Here is a 19,141-nt window from a genome sequence, read left to right on the forward strand (position 1 = left end):
CAAAGAGACTACACAGAAGGGTAAATACCAGGAGGTGGGGATGACTGGGGCTCTTGACGTTTGGCTACCACAACTACCTGAATCTGAGGGCTTATGTAGATACTTAATTTGGCCATGCTATAGCATTTGAAAACAATGTTAAGTGTACTACTTTGGAATTCATAGGGACATTTCTTTGTAGTGTTCACTTTGATCTATTCATCATTCCAAAAAAGTATATATAAAATTAAATATGAATGAATATCAATGAGACTGGAGATACCTAGGCAGATTTGAGTTACCCTGTGGAGGTAAATTTAACAGACGATTTATAACATATGGCCAAAGAGAAATAAAAAATTACTTCTGAGTTTTTTACTTGGTTGGCTTAGTGGAAGGTGGTGCCAGTTAGTGAAAGAATCCTAAAGGAAGACTAAATATGGGGGAAGGAAGATAGTCTGGGTTGGAATACACTGAATTTGATATTTCTCTGAGAAATTCTAGCAACTCAACATAATATTTGACCCAAATTTAGCACTCAGATACTGTGAATAAATCCAAATGGAGATTTATGTTGGCATTTGGGTAACTATCTGAAGCTAAGGAGAGTAACTAGAAATAGTTGGGAGTCCTTAGCCAATAGATACATTCCAAATGATGGGACTATATAAGATGGTGCACAGATTTGGAAGGGAGAAAGTTAGGGATGAATATCAGTATTTAAAGAATGAGTAATGACGGAAGACCAAGAAAAATGGTAAACAATTATGCTGAGTAAAATGTAGGCACAGAAATGATGCCTACTAAATTTACAGTCAGGTGACTGGTGAAAATAATTTCAGTGTTAAGGCAGGGGCAGATGTGTGGAGAGCTCTAACTGAGAGGATAGGACAGTAGCTTGAGAGTTGACAGTGTGTCAAGGAAGGGCTTTTGTTTCTTTCTAACTTGAGAGATCATATAGCCATACAGATCAAGAAGCAGTATTACCAGCCCCTCAAGATTCTCCTAGTTTCTATCCCTCTCCAATCCTCCACATAGAGTAACCACTATGCTAACATAGCACCATGGGTTTTTTCATTGCTTTATTAATAAAATCATACATTATGTACTCCTTTGAGTGGCTTTCACTTTACACTCTGTGAGATTAATCCATATAATTATACATAGTGATGGTTTGTGTCACTGCTATATTTCGTGTGAATATAGCATAATTTATCTATTTAACTTTTAATGGGCATTTGAGTAGTTCGAAGGTTTGGGCTATTACCAAAAAATGCTGCAATATGTGCCCTTTGGGTGTGTGTGTGTGTGTGTGTGTGTGTGTGTGTGTATGCCAGGTTATAGGGTTTGCTTATGAACCAGCTGTCTTTCATATGGATTTGTAGAAGTTCTTTGTATGTTCTGGATACTAGCCCTTTGTCAGTGTATCAGATTCTAATCAGGAGGCAAAAATGACCAGGTATTTGAACAAATAATTTAAAGAATTATTGACCAGTCATAAAGTTAGGTAACTGAAAGAATTTTGAAGTATTATGGAGGGAGCAACGGCAGCAGCTGTGAAACCTAAGGCTGAGAAAACAAAGAGAAGAGGTTGGAATTATTAGAACTTAGAAGCCTGGGGCAGGAACCTTGGAGGCTGAAACTCAGACCTCTGAAGAGGGGATGCTGCCAGCTGAGGGGAGGCACAAAGAAACTCCACACTGGTTTCAGCAACTGATAAAAGAAACTGCAGCACCACAGAGAAGAGGCATCACTGGGTTGATAACTCAGAGGAACTGCAAGAAAATTGTCCACAGGAAGGACAAGTCTCCTTTCTCTAGCCTTTCAGTCTCTAGCATACACTCGGCAGAGCCTAACAGGGAACCAGCCTGCAAAGCAGAAACGTGGTTGCAGAGTCCTAATCTCAGCATCACAAAGCAGAGTATGTAAGGGGGTGTGTCTGGAGCCAAGAGACAAGAATTGGTACAAGTCAACTGACCAAAATTAACTCACGAAAAAATAATAGTACAACATATATTAAATAAATTGCATATGTAATTTTAAACTTCACACCAACTACATGATAAAATTCACTAATGAACTGTAACCAAATACAAGGGAGACGTCATACTAATCTTATACTCCCAGGGAACAGAAGTAATTATCAACTTATTCCATGCAGTTCTGTCAGTGAAAGGATAAAATTTTAAATAGTACTGGAGAAAATAGATCTCTTTATAGGAAAAAGATTTGCCTTGATCCATAATTCACACTAAGCAGAAGAATTAATTTGAGGTGGATCATCGACCTAAATGTGAAAGCTAAATCAAGCTTCTATAAGAAAACATGAGAATATCTTATTGACATGAGAGTTGGCAAACATTTCTTAAGATCCAAAAGCACTAACCAATTGGTAAATTGGATTTCATACTAAGAAGTGTGAATCACAAGACACTTATTAAACAGGTTAAAGAATGGCAGAAATTCCCAACACATATATCTGACAAAGAATTTAATCAGAATATATTTTTAAAGTCCCACAAATAAGAAAAAAGTCCCAAACAAAAACTAACAAAACCCTGAAAAGTCCCATCACAAGAGAAAATACCCAAATAAGCGCTTGAAAATGGTTAAGGCTGACAGCATGAAGTGTTTGAAAGCTGAAGGAGCAACTGAAACTGCTATAGAATTACATAATACCATTTGGTAGGATCTACTAATGCCAACATGCCTATCCCATGACCTGGCAATTCCACTGAGGTATTTACCCAAGAGGCATGAAAACATATCCATGAAAAAGACTAGTTAAATGTTCATCATCCTTTATTCACAGTAGCTCCCAATTAGGAATAATTCACACATCCATAAACAGGAGACTAGCAGAATACTCAGAACAGATTACTATGTAGCAATAAGCAAACTACGGTTACATGTAACAACGTAGATAAATTGCAGGCATAATGTTGAACAAAACAAGCCCGGGACAAAAGCATTTGGTATATGATTCTGTTCAAACTTCCTAAAGTAGGAAAACAAGCAAAGGTATTTTATGGTGATAGAAGTCAAAATAGTGCATACCTTGGGGAAGGGTGGATATTAGCTGATCATGAGGGATTCTTTCTGGGTGACAATGTTCTAGATCTAGGTTGTGGTTAATATGGGTACACACGTATGTAAACATCAGTTTCATCAATCTGTGTACTTAAGATTTCATGTAATTTACTGTTTTAAATCTCAAGTAAAAAATATGTATCTTATCAAAGATTGAGAAACTTAATTTAACACTAATGCAGCTTTCATCTATTTATTGGTCATTTAATCTCATTTTTATTTCTTGCCCATTTGTATTTTTGCCCATTTTTGGTAACTGGGATACTTGGTTCTTATTGACAGGTGGGACCTCTTTAATATTTTGTTTATTCTTCAAGTTTTTCCTAGCTTCTTTCAACTGATTTATAGTTTCTCTGTCCGTTATTAGATAGTAAAAAAACATTACTTTTCACATGTTTCAGGACATGACAAAATAACCAGAAATGGATTTGTCCTCCCATTATAAAATGCTAGAAAACTAGGCAAAATACATGAAACAACTCCTTTCCAACACTGGATAACAGACAGTTATGTGCCTGATCCCTGAGAGAAGAGAAACAAGTGAGCCACACAATTCCACTTTTTTCCTAAGGCACTTTCCAGCTGGTGGCAAAAGGAGGGTGAGCACGTGGCAAAAGGAGGGTGAGCACACAGCAAAGCACCGGGTCTCTGGTTGGTTAGGACACAGTCATCAAAGTTTGAGGAGGCTGAAGCAGTTAGAAGTTGTGGGAAAGAGTAACAAGAAAGGGAACTATGCCTGAAAAGAACTCCAGAAATCTGCATAGGAGTCTCTTGAGTCTGGCTAAATAACAAACTGTGTGCATAGGGTGAGGAACGCCTGCCCAGAGGCTGTAAGCTGAACACTTTACAGAACTCACACAAGACTGGGAGACATTCACATTACAAAATGCCAGAGTGGAGAGACTGTAAAGTACCCTGGATATTTAGTATAGACCCCAGAAGGGCCGCAACTGAATAGTATTAAATGAGCTCTAGAAGAAAAGCTACTCTAGATACATCCTAACAGAACTTAAAAATTAGTTTTGAAAGGATCAAGCTGACCTCACAGTAAATTAAGTGTTCCAGAACAAGGTCGAACATTCTTTAAAGGAAGACAATAAAATACAGTCTCTTGATAACCACAATATCGAGCATCCAATAAAATAATTAGAGATGCAAAAGAGAAGGAAAATGCTTCTTCCATAAGCAGAAGAAAAGTCAATAGAAACAGACCGAGAAATGGTTCAGTACTAAATACATTCAAATAGCAGAGAAAAACAAGAGCATAATGATGAAAGTGATGGGAGCTACAGAAAAAAAAAAGATGAAACTTCTGGAGATGAAAAGTTAACAATATCAAAACATAACTTATTGGATGGACTTAACTGCACATTGGACAGTGCAAAAGAAGATGAATGAACCTGAAGATAGAGCAATACAATGATCCAGATTGAAGCACAAAGAAGAAAAGCCTCAGTGACCTGTGGGATAACAAGCAGTCTTTCATACATGTAATTGGAATACCAGAGGGACAAGAGAGAGCATAAAAACCATTTGAAGCAATGACGGCTGAAATATCACTAAATTACAGAAAAATTATGAACCCAGTCATATCACCAAATTCAAGACAAAATATATCACCCCAGAAACTTGCCTTATTGACCCTTTGTAATCAATCTCTGGCCCCCAACCCCATACCCTGGCAAGGACTGCTTCCTTTTCCTACAGTTTTGCCTTTTCCAGAGTGACAAATGAACCATAGAATTTGCAGCCTTTTGAGTCTGGCTTCCACCACTTAGCACAGTGGTTCTTAACTGGCAATTCTGCACCCCAGGGGACATTTGGTGGTATCTGGAGATGTTCGTTGTTCAGGTTGGTTGTGTGTGTTTGGGGGGTGCTAATAGGTAAATGCCAGGGATTGCTGCTAAACATTCTACAATACACAGGACAATCCTCATAAGAATTACCCCGCCTAAAATGTCAATAGTGCTGAGGTAGAGAAACTTGACTCAGCATAAAGCTGAGAACTGTCACATTTCATTTGTTCCTTTTATTTTTGAATAGGATTTTTATGTGCTGCTTTTCCACTTGTACATCTCACTTGCTGAAGTGTCTGTTCGAATCTTTTGGCCATTTTTTAAAGTAGTTGAGTGCCACCATCAAAATTAAAAGAATTCTACAACTTAAAAGGGCAAAATTTCCTGAATCTAAATTGTACATCAACACCTGGTAGTTTTAAAAAATGCCAATCTGTCTACAAAGAACAATTATCTTCATCCTGTATGACTCTAACTTCACAGGAATGTATTTTATAGTATGTACAATTTATGTAGCATATATCAATTTATTTTCCCTAACCTTTCTTTCTTTTAATATTGACTGGAAAATTAGAAATATATAACCTTAAAAAAACACTGAGAAGCCAGTATGAATTGGGTGAAAAGAAAAGACTGGGAAAAATCAAGAAATCTTTTATAGATTAAGTAACCTTAAGTGTTATTTAAAATGAAGAAAAGATATTGTATATATAATTCCAATGGTTCTAGTAAGAGCTTGGATTCTGTTAAGTAGAGATGTGGTGTGTGTGTGTGTGTGTGTGTGTATACACACATATGCATATACATATATACATGTAAAATGGAACACTACTCAGCCATAAAAAGAATGAAATTTTGCCATTTGCAACAACATGGATGGACTTGGAGAGTACTGTGCTTAGTGAAATAAGTCACAGAGAAACAAATACCGTATGTTATCACTTATATGTGGAACCTAAAAAAATAAGAAACAATAAATATTTCAAAAATTAAAATTTTTTTAAATAATTAAAAATGGGCAAAGGTCTTGAATAGACATTTCTCCAAAGAAGATATACAAATGGCCAACATGCTATGACAAGATGCTCAACAGCACTAGTCGGTACAGAAATGAAAATCCAATGAAATATCACTTCACACCCATTAGGATGGCCACTATCCAAAAACAAAACAAAACATAATAAATGTTAGTAAGAATGTGCAGAAATTGGAACTTTGTGTACAACTGGTGGGAATGTGACATAGTGCAGCTGCTATGGAATGGTATGAGGTTCCCTGCAAAATTAATTAGAATTAACCAATAATGCTGTACACCTGGAACTTACATATTGAAAAAGAAGATAGCTTTTTTGCATCTGAGATACAGTGGTCCAATGTCTTTTTTCTGAGCACATGTTGAGTTACAAACAAATTGAATCATAAAGGCAGAACATTTAGGGATCATTTATTTTACCAATGACCAAACTTAGGCCCAGAGAAGTGATGCCAGTGCTCTCAAGTACCTAGATGGTATGATCAGGACCAGCATTATTCTCTCTCTCATGTCATAGAAATAAGAGTTTTGGTGAAGGACTTAAATAAAAATTAACCATGTGATCCAGCAATCCCACTTCTGGGTGTATATCCAAAAGAACTGACAGCAGGATCTCAAAAAGATATTTGCACACCTATGTTTATAACAGCATTATTTACAATAGCCAAGAGGTAGAAGAAACCCAAATGTCTATCGACAGATGAATGGATAAACAAAATGTGACATATACATACAATGGAATATTATTCAGTCTTGAAAAGGAAGGAATACTGTCACATACTATAACATGGATGAAACTTGAGGACTTACATTAAGTGAAATAAGCCAGTCACAAAAAGACAAATACTGTATGAGTCTACTTATTTGAGGTGTCTAAGCAGCCAATTTCATAGAAACAAAGTAGAAATGGTGGTTGCTAAAGCCTGAGGACAGGGGGAATGAGTTGTTGTTTAATGGGTATAAAATTTCAGTTCTGCAAAACAAGATCTGTTGCACAATAGTGTGACTATACTTAACACTACTGAATTGTACACTTAAAAATGGTTTAGATGGCAAATTTTATATGTTTTTTACCACAAGTTTATTTTTAGATGAGACTGAACCCAGGACCTCATGCATGCTAAGCATGTGCTCTACCGTTTGAGCTATACACTCCCCCCACCGGTGGGTATCTTTGATCAATGGAACGAGGACTGTCATCATCAGCTAACAGAACAAGTCATATTTGTTCTTTGGTTAAGGGGCCATAGGGCTCCAAGTGAGGTTTGTTCAGTTAAATTGGATTGGGGACATAATACTAAGGGTTCTTTTTTCAGGTATTATAGTAACAGTGACACTATTCCTAAGACTATTCCAAATAGATACAATAGAAAAATGTTATATGCATTATCAGTAAATGTTCACTTATAGATTGTATTATTTTTGTAAATGAGTCACTTTGGAGCTATCAGGCATTTTCATCATACTACAGAGAATGTTTGTTAGTAGTGACAAGGCATACACTTATTATTTTATGTTACTCCTTTATTAGTCAAGAATGTCTCTGATATTTTCACTCAGGTGACTGCTAACTTCCCAACATTCTACAAATAGAATTTTTGTTCTATGTGCATAAGTCCCTTCTATATACCATTTTTGTACTATGATACCTTGAGTTAGGCAGCTTTTAATTAAAGAACTCTTAATAACTTAAAATTTTGCAGATGAATTCGTTTTTCCAATTTTTTTCTCAGTATAAACTATGTAAATTTTATAGTCACTTTTTAAAGCAACCAAACTTAAGTATTTTTAGACTGCAGTGTCAACTGCTGTAGTAAATTCTAATCTAGCTAAAGTATAAAATAGTGAGAACCCCGAACAATAACACATTTTTCACTGCAATCTAAAAGACCATAATAAGTATTAATAAGCAGACTTAGGTTAGTTTACTTCAGGACTTCAAAAACAGTGCCCAATCATACGGCCACAAGCTATCTCAAAGAATATCCCAGAATCTAAAGTTTTACAAAAAGCGGACACTAGATGTCGCTGTGGAACTCATTGTATTTTGTAGTTATTTCCTACATCAAGGAGCCTTAGTAAGTAGTCCCTCACTTGAAAGTAGCAGTTGAAATGTTGCGGTACTATTATTGCATGCTGGATGGAAAATGCTATTAAACTTCGATCATTATGTTCATATAATTACACTAAAATGAGCATAAAGGTTGAGTAATAGAAAATCAGTAACTAGTAAATAAGTGGCCTTAATTTTGGCTTATTTCCAATATAATATAACTTGATTATCAAGGTTTTTAAACAGTTTAGGATAATTTACTTTCTATTGACAATGTAACTCTTTCATTATAACAGGAGCCCTTTACATTACTAACTTAGTAAATCCTGGAATATCCAGAAACATGAGTATTAATTTTGTTCCCTGTTTTTTTTTTTAATTAAAGATTTGAAAGAGTAATACATACACATGGTTCAAAAGTTTAAATATATAAGATACAGTGAAAAGCTCCCCTCTTGCCCCTACCCTCTAGCTACCCAATTCTCCACCAAACAGGCAACCAATGTTGGTTTTTGTGTGTATATCTTTCCAGAGATATTACATAGACACAGACATATACATATAATATTAACAGACAGTACTATATTCTTTCTATATACATCTTACTTTTTCATTTAACAGTGTTTTGCAGATCTTTATACATCAGTAAAAAAGGTTCCAGTTTTATCTACCTACCTATCTATCCATAGTTACAAAGTATTCCATATACAGCTGTACCGTAATTTATTTTTTAATCCTACTGGCATACTTACTGCATTGTTTCCAATCTGTTGCAGTTATAAATAATGCCACAATGAATCATTTTGTACATATATTGTTTTTTACATGTGAGATAAATTCCCAGAAGTGAGATGACTGGACCAAAGGATACATGCATTTGTGATTCTTGATAGATGGACAGTCAGGATATGTCTTAATAGATAAATTATTCGCCCTCTCTTGCTCTCTTTACATCCGCTTTTAGTTGCGTGTGTGTGTGTGTGTGTGTGTGTGTGTGTGTGTATGTGTTGTGTGACAAAGGTACATGTAAACAGGTACTATGTAAAGCTGTTTAATCCTAAGTGGGGCTGGAGCCAGCTGTATATTTTTAGTTTACGGGTTTTTTTAATTCTAGTTTTTCCCCTTATTATCTATTATATGTCCCTCCTTTTAGCTGTCAATTGACTTTCATATAACAGCTTCCCTCCCGCCTCCTTTTTTTTTAAATTTTATTTGGGGGGGAGTAATTAGATTTATTTTTAGAGAAAGTACTGGGGATTGAACCCCGGACCTTCTGCATACTAAGCATGCACTGTACCACTTGAGCTATACCTTCCCCCACACCTCCTCCTAATTTTCATCTTCTAATCTTTCAGTGCTTTAAAAAGCAGATCTACAAGTTTATTAGATTTCTGTCCAGAAAATGTCAAACCACGCTCACTAACTATATGATTTGTTTCTTGAACTAGAGATTGAATTCTACCTTTGTTTCAAATCTGTAATCTGAGCTATTCAGATTCTTTATATGTATCTCCTTTACAACAAGACAGTGCTATATTTTAATATTTTTTAAAAGTATAAACTTGACATGAGAACTTTAGCAAAAGGTGAACGTAAAGAACTGAGGTTCCACGTGCAGCAAGTCGATCACATCGGCATCCAAATGCTGACTATAGTGTAGTGTTTCAGAGTCTATACTTACCACTGTAATAGCCTGCTTTCAAACAGAGCTTCTAAAGTTGCTGTATGGCAGTTATTGTAAGTGAGTGTCTCTTGGCTCCAAGCCCACTCCTCTGTAACTCTATGGCACTAAGGCTGAGATGAGCAAAAAACTATCTCAGCTTCCACCAATACCAGGTGCTACAAGAGATCAGAAGGCAGGAGGTAGATGGGACTTTCCTGCGGTTTCTGTCAGAATCCTTCGCATCTTCACACCCTTCACTCCGGCAGCACCAGTTAGCTCCTGTCCCCAGCCTAGCTTCTTCTAGCATTTCTAGAATCAGCCCCCTTGTGTCCCCTCGGGAGACACCAGCAGCAGCCCGGCAGCACCCTCCCACAGGCTTGGGCTCCAGTTCCCAGGGCCCCTCCTCCCTGCTATGAAATCCTAATAACCTCAAACTCTTCTCTTGGTTCCTCCAGCACTAGGGGTAGTAACTGCTTTCCGTAGTTGTTATCTGTGTGACTTCAGGGTTCTCTTTGTGCCTCTTCCATTCTCCAGTGCCCGTTGACCCAATTCCCATATTAAACATTCTATTAAAATAACTAGTATGGCTTCTTTTTTTTTCCCCTGAAAGAATGACTATAATCCCAGTTTTATCAAAGGAAACAAGCATAATATACTCAACCATTCATTCTGAATTAACACCTCAGACTTTATAGAATGTCAGTACTGCTTCAATCTCAGTAAAAAAGAATGACATTTACTGAAATCAAGTCCTAGCTATTTAGAAAATCGTGAAAACATGACAGTCTCACAGAAGGGACATTGAAAACTTTTTGGCTAAACTGTTGGCTCCTAAGGGTTTCTAATACAATATAAAACATCAAGGTAAATGGTAGGACATATAAGTCTATTCTAAGCTACAAATTTGCAGCATAAGTGGCTATAACAACTGAATTCAAAGAACATTAACTGGTCTTTAGTGATCCTTGAACTTAGAATGGAACCATATCTCAAATAAGTTTCTCTTGGCAGCATGTAAACTATTCAGCAAATATTTATGGAACACTCTCTGTATACATCTCTGGCACTCCAGGTGCTGAGAACCCACTGATAAGCAAAACAGAACCTTTGTAGAACTTACGGTCTCACAGAAAACGTAAAGGGAAATGCTTTCTCAGCCTGAGCAAATGGACCTAATATCTGTAGTAAAATATGCCCAAAATAAGTAGGATCAATAATGTGAGAGCCCTTTCTTAAGAAAGGATTAGATTCCTAAATACTCTTACTCTGTAAAAGGAACCCAGGATTCAGGGATAAATTACTGATTCAAAGACCAGGGCATGAAGCTGCTTGCTAGTTTTACAACCCCAGAACGTCTTTCTCAAGGACCTGAGAGCCATTCTTTTGAAATATAACCATCAAGAAAGACAGTGCCCTTATCTCCCAGTCTCTGAGGGATAAGTGAAACGTAGCAATTCCATAAATGATAATTAGCAACCACAGATAGCACAATCATGTTGACCAATTTCCCTCTAACTTCCTCCAGTACTTTTCTACTAGCTTACACCAGTGCTTAAAAATCCTTCCTGCTTTTTGTTTCAGCAGGCTTGAGTTCAGTCTCTCTCCTCTATTACAGTAGTTTTGAGTAAATTCTTTGTTTCCTGTTTAAAAAACAACAACAAAAAAAAAACAAAAACAAAGACTAGGGCATGAAAAGAACAAATGAGCCAGGAATATCTCACATCAGCAAATAAGGATGTCCTCAAAAAGTGATGGGACATGTTAAAAGAACACAGAAGCCAGCCTGAAGGGGCTCTGACTGGAATAACTTGAACATCAAAATAACAGTAATGTATTATAATCCAGAATCCAGAGTCTATACTGATAGAAAATAAACAAAAAAGGAGAGCTCATTCTTAGAGTAGAATAGTCAACTAAAAAAAATGTAGAAAGAACAAGGATTTAGAGAATTACCATCTTCAGCCATCATGGCAGTCATTGATTCAGGCAAGAATTGTTAATGGATGTGAAAATGAATGGGAATTGATACACTGTAAACTGACTATACCACAATAAAAATAAAAAAGAAAAAGAAAATGAACTCACAGACACAGAAAACAAACTCATGGTTACCAGGGAGGAAAAGGGGTGAGAAGGCATAAAATGGGAGTTTGATATTTGCAGATACTAACTACTATATATAAAATATATAGGTGACAAGTTTATAGTGTATAGCACAGGCAACTATAGTCAATATCTTGTAGTGACCTATAATGAAAAAGAATATGAAAAGGAATATATGTATGTATATGTATGACTGAAACATTATGCTGTATACCAGAAATTGATACATTTTAAACTGATTATACTTCAATTAAAAAAAAAAGAAAAAAAGAAAATGAGTGCAAGTGAGATTTTTCAGAATGAAGGTATTTACATAGTCTCAAAAGTATCTCCCCACAAATTACTAATGATAAAGGGAAAAACAGTAACTTTACAGTGAAGAAGCTTGATAGACACTACCTTAAACCAAGTGATCGAAGTTAACCTCACCAGTAATGGTGCAAAACAACAACAAATGCCTCCTGAGGCAGGGACTTAGAAGAATACATCACTTACAGAGCCTTCCTTCCTTCCCTAAATACACAGCTTGAATCCAATCATGAGGAAACATCAGAGAGGGAAATTTTACAAAATAGATGGCCTGTACTCTTCAAAATTGTCCATGTCATGAAAGACAACGAGAGGCTGAGAAACTTACAAAGCAAAAGGAACTAAGAGACATGACCCCTAAATGCAAAATGTGTCACCCTGAATTGGATGTGGAGCAGAAAAAAGGCATTACTATAAAGGACACTATTGGGATAATTGACAAATTTTTGAATGTAGATTGTAGATTATATTAAAGTTAAGCTTCCTGATTTTGACAATTTTACTGTGCTTATATAAGAAAATAATGCTTCTTCTTAGGAAATACACTCCGAAGTATTTAGGGGTAAAACAGTGTAAGTCTGCAATTGACTCAAATGCATTTCTTCTCCCTCTGTTACTTTTTCTTTCCTTTAAAAAAATTGCTTTGTTTCATTTCTTTAATTTATTGGTTTCTTGTCTTCACTTCAGGCAATTCTCAGAGGTATAGCTCAAGTGGTAGAGTGCATGCTTAGCATGCACAAGATCCTGAGTTCAATCCCCGGTACTTTCTCTACAAATGAATAAATAAACCTAATTGCCCCCCCCCAAAGAAAACAACTAAAAATAAATAAATAAATGCTATTCTCCTCTAAACAGAACCAAAGCTCTAGAGAAATAGCTGATTCCAGGGCTGGGGTAGAAAAAGTATAAGGTGGAACACCTTGCTGTGCCAGAAAGTAACAAAGTGCTCAAAAAATGATGGGGACTTATAGAAAGAATACAAGATCAGCTTAAAGGGGTTCCCACTGAACAAATCTGGGACAATATAAGTACCAAAAGAAATAATGTTAGTATTACATTTTAAATCATTGAATAAAACAGGAATCCATTAGTCCCTATTGATATAAATAAATGAAGAATGAACTGAATCAGAGGAGAAAGGAGAGCACTTCCTTGCAGGAGAATAAATGAACGGCTAACAAAGTTAGAAAATCACTATTTGGCAATTATCACAATAACAATTGATTTGGACAACAGTCACTGACAGATGTGAAAATCAGTATGTGAAAGTTTGCTGAAGAACAGAATACTTATATAGTCTCAAAGTATCTCTCCACAAATTACTTATTAATTACAGATAAAAACAGTAACTTTACAATGAAGAAACCCAGTAGATACCACCGTGATCAAGTGATCTAAGTTCCCCTCATCAGTAATAGGACAAATTAACATCATATGCCTTCTGATGTGATACTCCGAAAAGAACAAGGAGTCATTCCTATGATATTCCTGTCCTAAATGCATACTCTAATCATGAGAAAACATCAGAGACATCCAGTTTGAGTAAGAGTCTCCAAAATAACTGTCCTGTACTCTTCAAAAATGCCAAGGGCATAAATGACAAAGAAAGATAGAGGAACTGTTCCAGATGGAAAAACATAAAGTGACATGAAAATTAAATACAGCATGCTCCTGAACTGGATACTGGACTAGAAGAAAAGGTATTCTTGGTTTGTTTTGATTTGGTTTTTGCTATGATGATGCTGTTGGGCAATTTGGGTAGGATCTATGGATTGGATGGTAGTTTTATATGTCATGGTTTGAATTGTGTGAGGTTTGAATTTTGATAAAACTATAATACATTTCAGTTCATAATGACCCAGGGCATAAACAGAAATATAGGTGTTAGATATACTCTGTCCCATTTGAGGATGAACAAAACTATTACTACTTCTTTTAGTAAGGCTTGTTCCCTTCATTTTATATTCATTATTTTTCATATTTACTGTTCTTTTTTAAAAAAATTATTATTTATTTATTTTAGTGGAGTTACAGGGATTGAACCCAGGATCTCATGCATGCTAAGTACACTGAGCTATACCCTTCCCCCCATATTTACTATGCTTCAGGTGTACATATTTCTCCCTAAAAGTTGCTGTGTTGTTACCAAGCCTGTGGCTGTGCTCATCTTTAAGGAGCTGATATTCCCCAGTCCCCTTTTATACTTCTCTCACTTTAAGAATCTGCCCCTTTTGTATGGGGGACTGATGGTGTACACTGCAGCCTTGCACCTTGTTCCTGCATGTGAAATAACAGGTGAACAGTCACTCTGAAGCAAACCAGATGAGCAAGGATTCTTTTCTAGTAACTGAGTACTTTACATCCACGGCAAACCAGGTAATTCAGGATGCTGTTAGTGTTGTATCAGGCTCATCCCACAGGCTCATGCCTATCTTTGAATTCCTTAGAATCATCAGTCCCTAAACCTAGCTATTTGTAAGAATCACCTTAGGATCTTTAAAAAATGGCAGATTCTAGGACTCCTCATCAGACTTACTTAGTAGAATCTTTTGAGATCTGAGGACATCTGTGTCTAAAAAGCTCCCCAAGTGCTTTATAAGAACCCAGATTTGTGATGACTAGGCCTTACTTGAAAGCTGTCAGGGTGATGGATTGTGGCCACTGAGTGACTAAAGTTGCCACATTTGTGTGCACCTCCTACGTGGACTATTTCAGTTCTGCCATATCTAGGTATGGCTCTCCTCTCTGGGCCAAAGCATATTTTATGCTTTCCATTGTAAGAATAAGGAAATTTCAAGATATCAAGAGGTAAAGACTGGGTAAGGAGATTCATCTGCCTTTTATTTCCTATAAAATACAATGTCTCTGATTATACAGATGTAACTTTCACTGTTTTCACCTCCCTGCACCAACATGGGTGACTTCAAGAGGCTGAATCTAGGACTCAAGAGCTGGGTCTGCTCTTTGGAGTACACTTTGGTAAAGAGATCGCCCCTAGTCTTACAACCAAGGTACTGTATGGTCAGCCTAGGATACCTTTCCAAAGAAGAATGGGGATTTTAAAACATTTCAGAGTGAAAGTTACACTCTTAATGGTGAAGTCCATTTTATCTTATTTCAGATAAAAGAGACAAATTTCTCTCTACTCTATTTATGAAGTCATGCAAAAATAAAACAACAACAACAAAAAAACCCAAACAAGATTTCTAATCAAAAAAGACAATAAATAAGTGGATGTTACTCTTTTTTCCTCAGGGCAGATATGAAAAGGGATTTTAGCCTCCTTTGCTTAATTTATTATATCCCTCTATTACATGGCTGTGCTAGGAATTATTAACGAATTTTCTTCTGATTCCCCATGACAGAAGTGATCATCAAATCTACAAGGGCAAACCTAACTTCTAGTTCTAAGGTTTTGAAATGCCTATGGCAAAAAGTTCCTTGAACTTTGAAATGTTTAAAATGTCTCTTGAAATGTTCTATCTCCCTAGCATCTCAAAGTCTAATTGTCTATCTCCTAAATATGGATCTGGGTTAGGACTGGTCACAAGGGAAATTCGTGCAAGATTCCAAAGGCAGAAGTGAAGCATTTATCAGACAATGAAGGTCAGTGTAGGACATAAGGTGCTCTGGCAGCTCATGCTCATTGTTGACGATTTACTGGCTCACCTTAAATCAGGGCAAAAGCCAGATATGGACCTTTTTCAGAACTCCTGGACCTTTGGTTTCTTTGAGTCCTGGGCCAAATGCATAAGCAGCACTGTGGCTCCCATAACACCTGCACCATGGCTCCTGCAGGGACCTGTATCATCAAGGTTGGAGGTGATGAGACAGACTCACAGTCTAGTTTATCCTCATGGGGTTTAGTCTGTCTTTGTGGGTTCGTTTGTCCCTGCTCACCCCCACTTCATGTCCAGCTTTCCTACCTGGCTGTAAGCTCTACTGATTTACAGTAATTCCAGGTCCAACCCCAGACACAGAGGCAAATTCTTCTCCAGCTACAATAATTTCATAATGCTTAATCCCTAAAATTAATCTCTTCTTCCCTATGACTCAGAGTGGCTATGCTTCTCTGATCAAACTCTGATACAGACAGTGGTATTGGAAGTAATTCCAGGGAGAACCAAACCTTAAGGGTTTCTCTGAATTTGTTCTGGATTATCTGGTCTGACTGGATTTAAAGGCATTAAAGGCACTGGTGACCAGCTGTCAATGATAAAGGTGACACTGACTGTCCGTGGCACACATCAGCAAAAACAGTTTCTTAAATTATCAACTATAGACAGTAGTAATCAAATAGCTTAAGAAGGCAAGGCTTTCGGTGACCAAGTAGATGCTTCCATAGAACATTTAAGTGAAAATAAGGACTACAGTGGGGTTGGTTGGTTTTCCCTAATCAGGTAGGATAACTGGGAGAAGGGAAATGATGAGCTTAGGGCTTTAAATTCTCAGTTCAAGATGAGATATAGGACCAGAAAACATACATAATTGCCTTCTTATATCCGCAAGGCTATGCTTTCTAAAAAACAAACCCAAAGTCTAATCCTGAATTAAATGCAATTAAATTCCCAATCTTGCAGGTCTCCTGTCAAAGTTTTTTTTTTTTTTTTTGGAGGAGTGTGAATGGAAACATATGGGAAGATTCAGATGACACTGGGATCATGAACCCCTAAGTTCTGTTGAGCCTCCTTTGCTAGTAGAAATAGCCCTTCCTTCCTTGCCTGTGGAACCTAGTCTCCTTACCTGTAAAATCTGTCATGGCCTTCCCTGAGGTAGTTGCCTTGTAGAGTGTGCTGATCTTCTTCAATACCAGCTGTCAGTAGCTCCCACTGCTTCTAGATCCTGCCGCAAGAGATCCTAGAAGGTAAGATAAAAAGGGTGCAAGATTTACAATGACAGAAATCTGGGCAACACGACTGGGGATGGAGGCTGAGAATATTTGGTTGGATGTGTAATAGTTGGCCTCAAGAATGGCCCCAACGATCCCCACCTCCCTTCCCACATTGTATCAGAATTCATTGCATGACCAATAAAATACAGCAGAAGTGATGGTGTGTCATTTCTGAGACTAGGTTATAAAGGACACTGCAGCTTCTGTTCTGGTTGCTGTTTCTTGAATTACTCACTTTAGGGAAGCCATGTCATAAGCAGCCTTTATGGAAAGGCCCACATGACAAGAAACTGAAGCGTTCGTCCTGCCAACAACCACATGTGCGACGTTAGAAGCAGATCCTCCAGCCCTGGTCAAGTCTTCAGCCACCACGGTCTCAGCCAACAGCTTGACTACAACCCCATGACAGTCCCTGAGCCAGGCCACATAGCTGAGCCACATCCAGATTCCTGACCCTCAGAAAGTATGAGATAATAGTGTTCACTGTTTTATGTCCCTAAATTTTGGGGTAACTTGATAAATAGCAATAACTAAAATAAAATGGAAGAAATATAATGGTAGACCAAGCCAAATGTATTGCTATGAGTACAGTAAAGAAAGTGTCCCAATCCATTGTTTTAGCTCAAATTGTTGAGAGTGTCTCTTAATAGTTTGGATGAAATTTAAATTCAATGGTTGGACCATACTAAATGAAATTAAAATGCCAGACTGCCTTGGTATACTGAACAGTAAGGTGTTGACAGAGACTCTCTCCTTGATCATATTTTAGTCAGGCTACTCTGAGCCCTTTTTCCACTAAGCCCAATCTTGGGCATCATTTTAAAGAGACCAAATGTAGCAAGAATTCTGTCAAGTCGGTTTAGCCAGAATCTTCCAAGCTTAAAATCTGATCAGCCTCAATACCTGATCAAATTCATCTCCCAAGTGATATCTGATAACCTCGGCCAGCCTTCTGCAAGAATCCTGTTAGGTCAATTTAGCAAGAATTACCCTACCTTCTTAGTAACTTCCCATCCACTGACCCCCACCCTCCCCAACTCTGGTCCTTAGCTAAAAATCCCCACTTTTAGAAATTATCTCACTGAGATTCATAAACTATGCAAGATAGGTATTACTCCCATCTAGGACCAGCTACATAATCAGCAAGGCCCAGTGGAAAATGGAAAATACAGGGCCTCTTGTTTATTAATTATTAAGAATTTCTAAAACAGTGATAGCAGAACCATAAACCAAGCATAGGGCCCTGTATAACTGCTTAGCTAGCAAGCCCATACGGCTGGCCCTGCTTCCATCTTGTGTTTAAGAAACAGATACACAAAAAGGGGGAGGATATAGCTCAAGTGGTAGAGTGCTTGCTTAGGATCTACAAGGTCCTGGGTTCAATCCCTAGTACCTCCTCTTAAAAAAATCAGTAAATAAATAAACCTAATTACCTCCCCCCAAAAGAAATAAGCTAAGAAAAAGAAAAAGGTACACAGAGATCAAGTAGATTCCCAAGATTGCTTTATTAATAGCTGGGAAAATGATAGACCCAGAACTCTTAACAGAGGTTTGATTCCTACTAAACTCCTCCCAATTAAACTAATCCCTTCTCTGTTTAACTGAATCTAGTAAAGATTTTCTAGATTTACTAAACTGCTGCCAGTCACCTTCATTCTAGTTCATCACTATACCCCCCGGCGTTAAAAATGATTTATTGAATGTTTGAAGGGGTTATATAAACTATTGTGATGAAATCAGCAATCTGCCTTACTTTAGGAGGTCCTGCTACCCATTTCCTTTTAAAATACTTTCCTGCAGTCTGATGGAAAATGCAGATATGTCTATGTGTAATGTCAACGGACAGAACTTTAAAAAAAAAGTACCGTAATGGCAGAAGTTGTGACACAAAATACTGCAGTGACATTCTAACCGTAACACTGAAATAATACAACAAGTATTCGGGGTTTGCCTTTCTTTTTCTTTTTAAGTGACATACTGTACCAGGACTCATTTAAACGCAAAGAACTGAAGCGCCGGAGTCAAGAAGAGACGTTTGAAGGTGAAGAGACAAAAAACGGAGGTCACGAGCACAATCCCACAGCACTCAAATAGCCGGCCCGGCATGCGCGCCTGCGCAGAAAGAATCCTCCTGCGCAGAAGCCGGGCCGGAAGGGCTGGGGAGGTTGGGGCGGGGATACGGTTGCTAGGAGAGCGCGATGACGTTAAGGCCTCGGCGCTCTTC

At 37.4% G+C, this 19,141-nt stretch overlaps 1 long non-coding RNA gene across 1 annotated transcript; it reads right to left on the reverse strand.

The window, feature by feature from the left end:
* Nucleotides 1-15,669: 15,669 nt before the first annotated feature.
* On the reverse strand, nt 15,670-19,093 carry LOC116156418 (uncharacterized). The gene is made up of 3 exons (XR_004140209.2): nt 18,901-19,093; nt 16,770-16,883; nt 15,670-15,828 (listed from the first exon to the last, which is right to left on the reverse strand). It is a non-coding gene; the product is annotated as an uncharacterized LOC116156418 (long non-coding RNA).
* Between the last annotated feature and the right edge of the window lie 48 nt (nt 19,094-19,141).

The sequence above is a fragment of the Camelus dromedarius genome, chromosome 11 (genome assembly GCF_036321535.1).
Source record: "Camelus dromedarius isolate mCamDro1 chromosome 11, mCamDro1.pat, whole genome shotgun sequence".
Classification (NCBI taxonomy): domain Eukaryota; kingdom Metazoa; phylum Chordata; class Mammalia; order Artiodactyla; family Camelidae; genus Camelus; species Camelus dromedarius.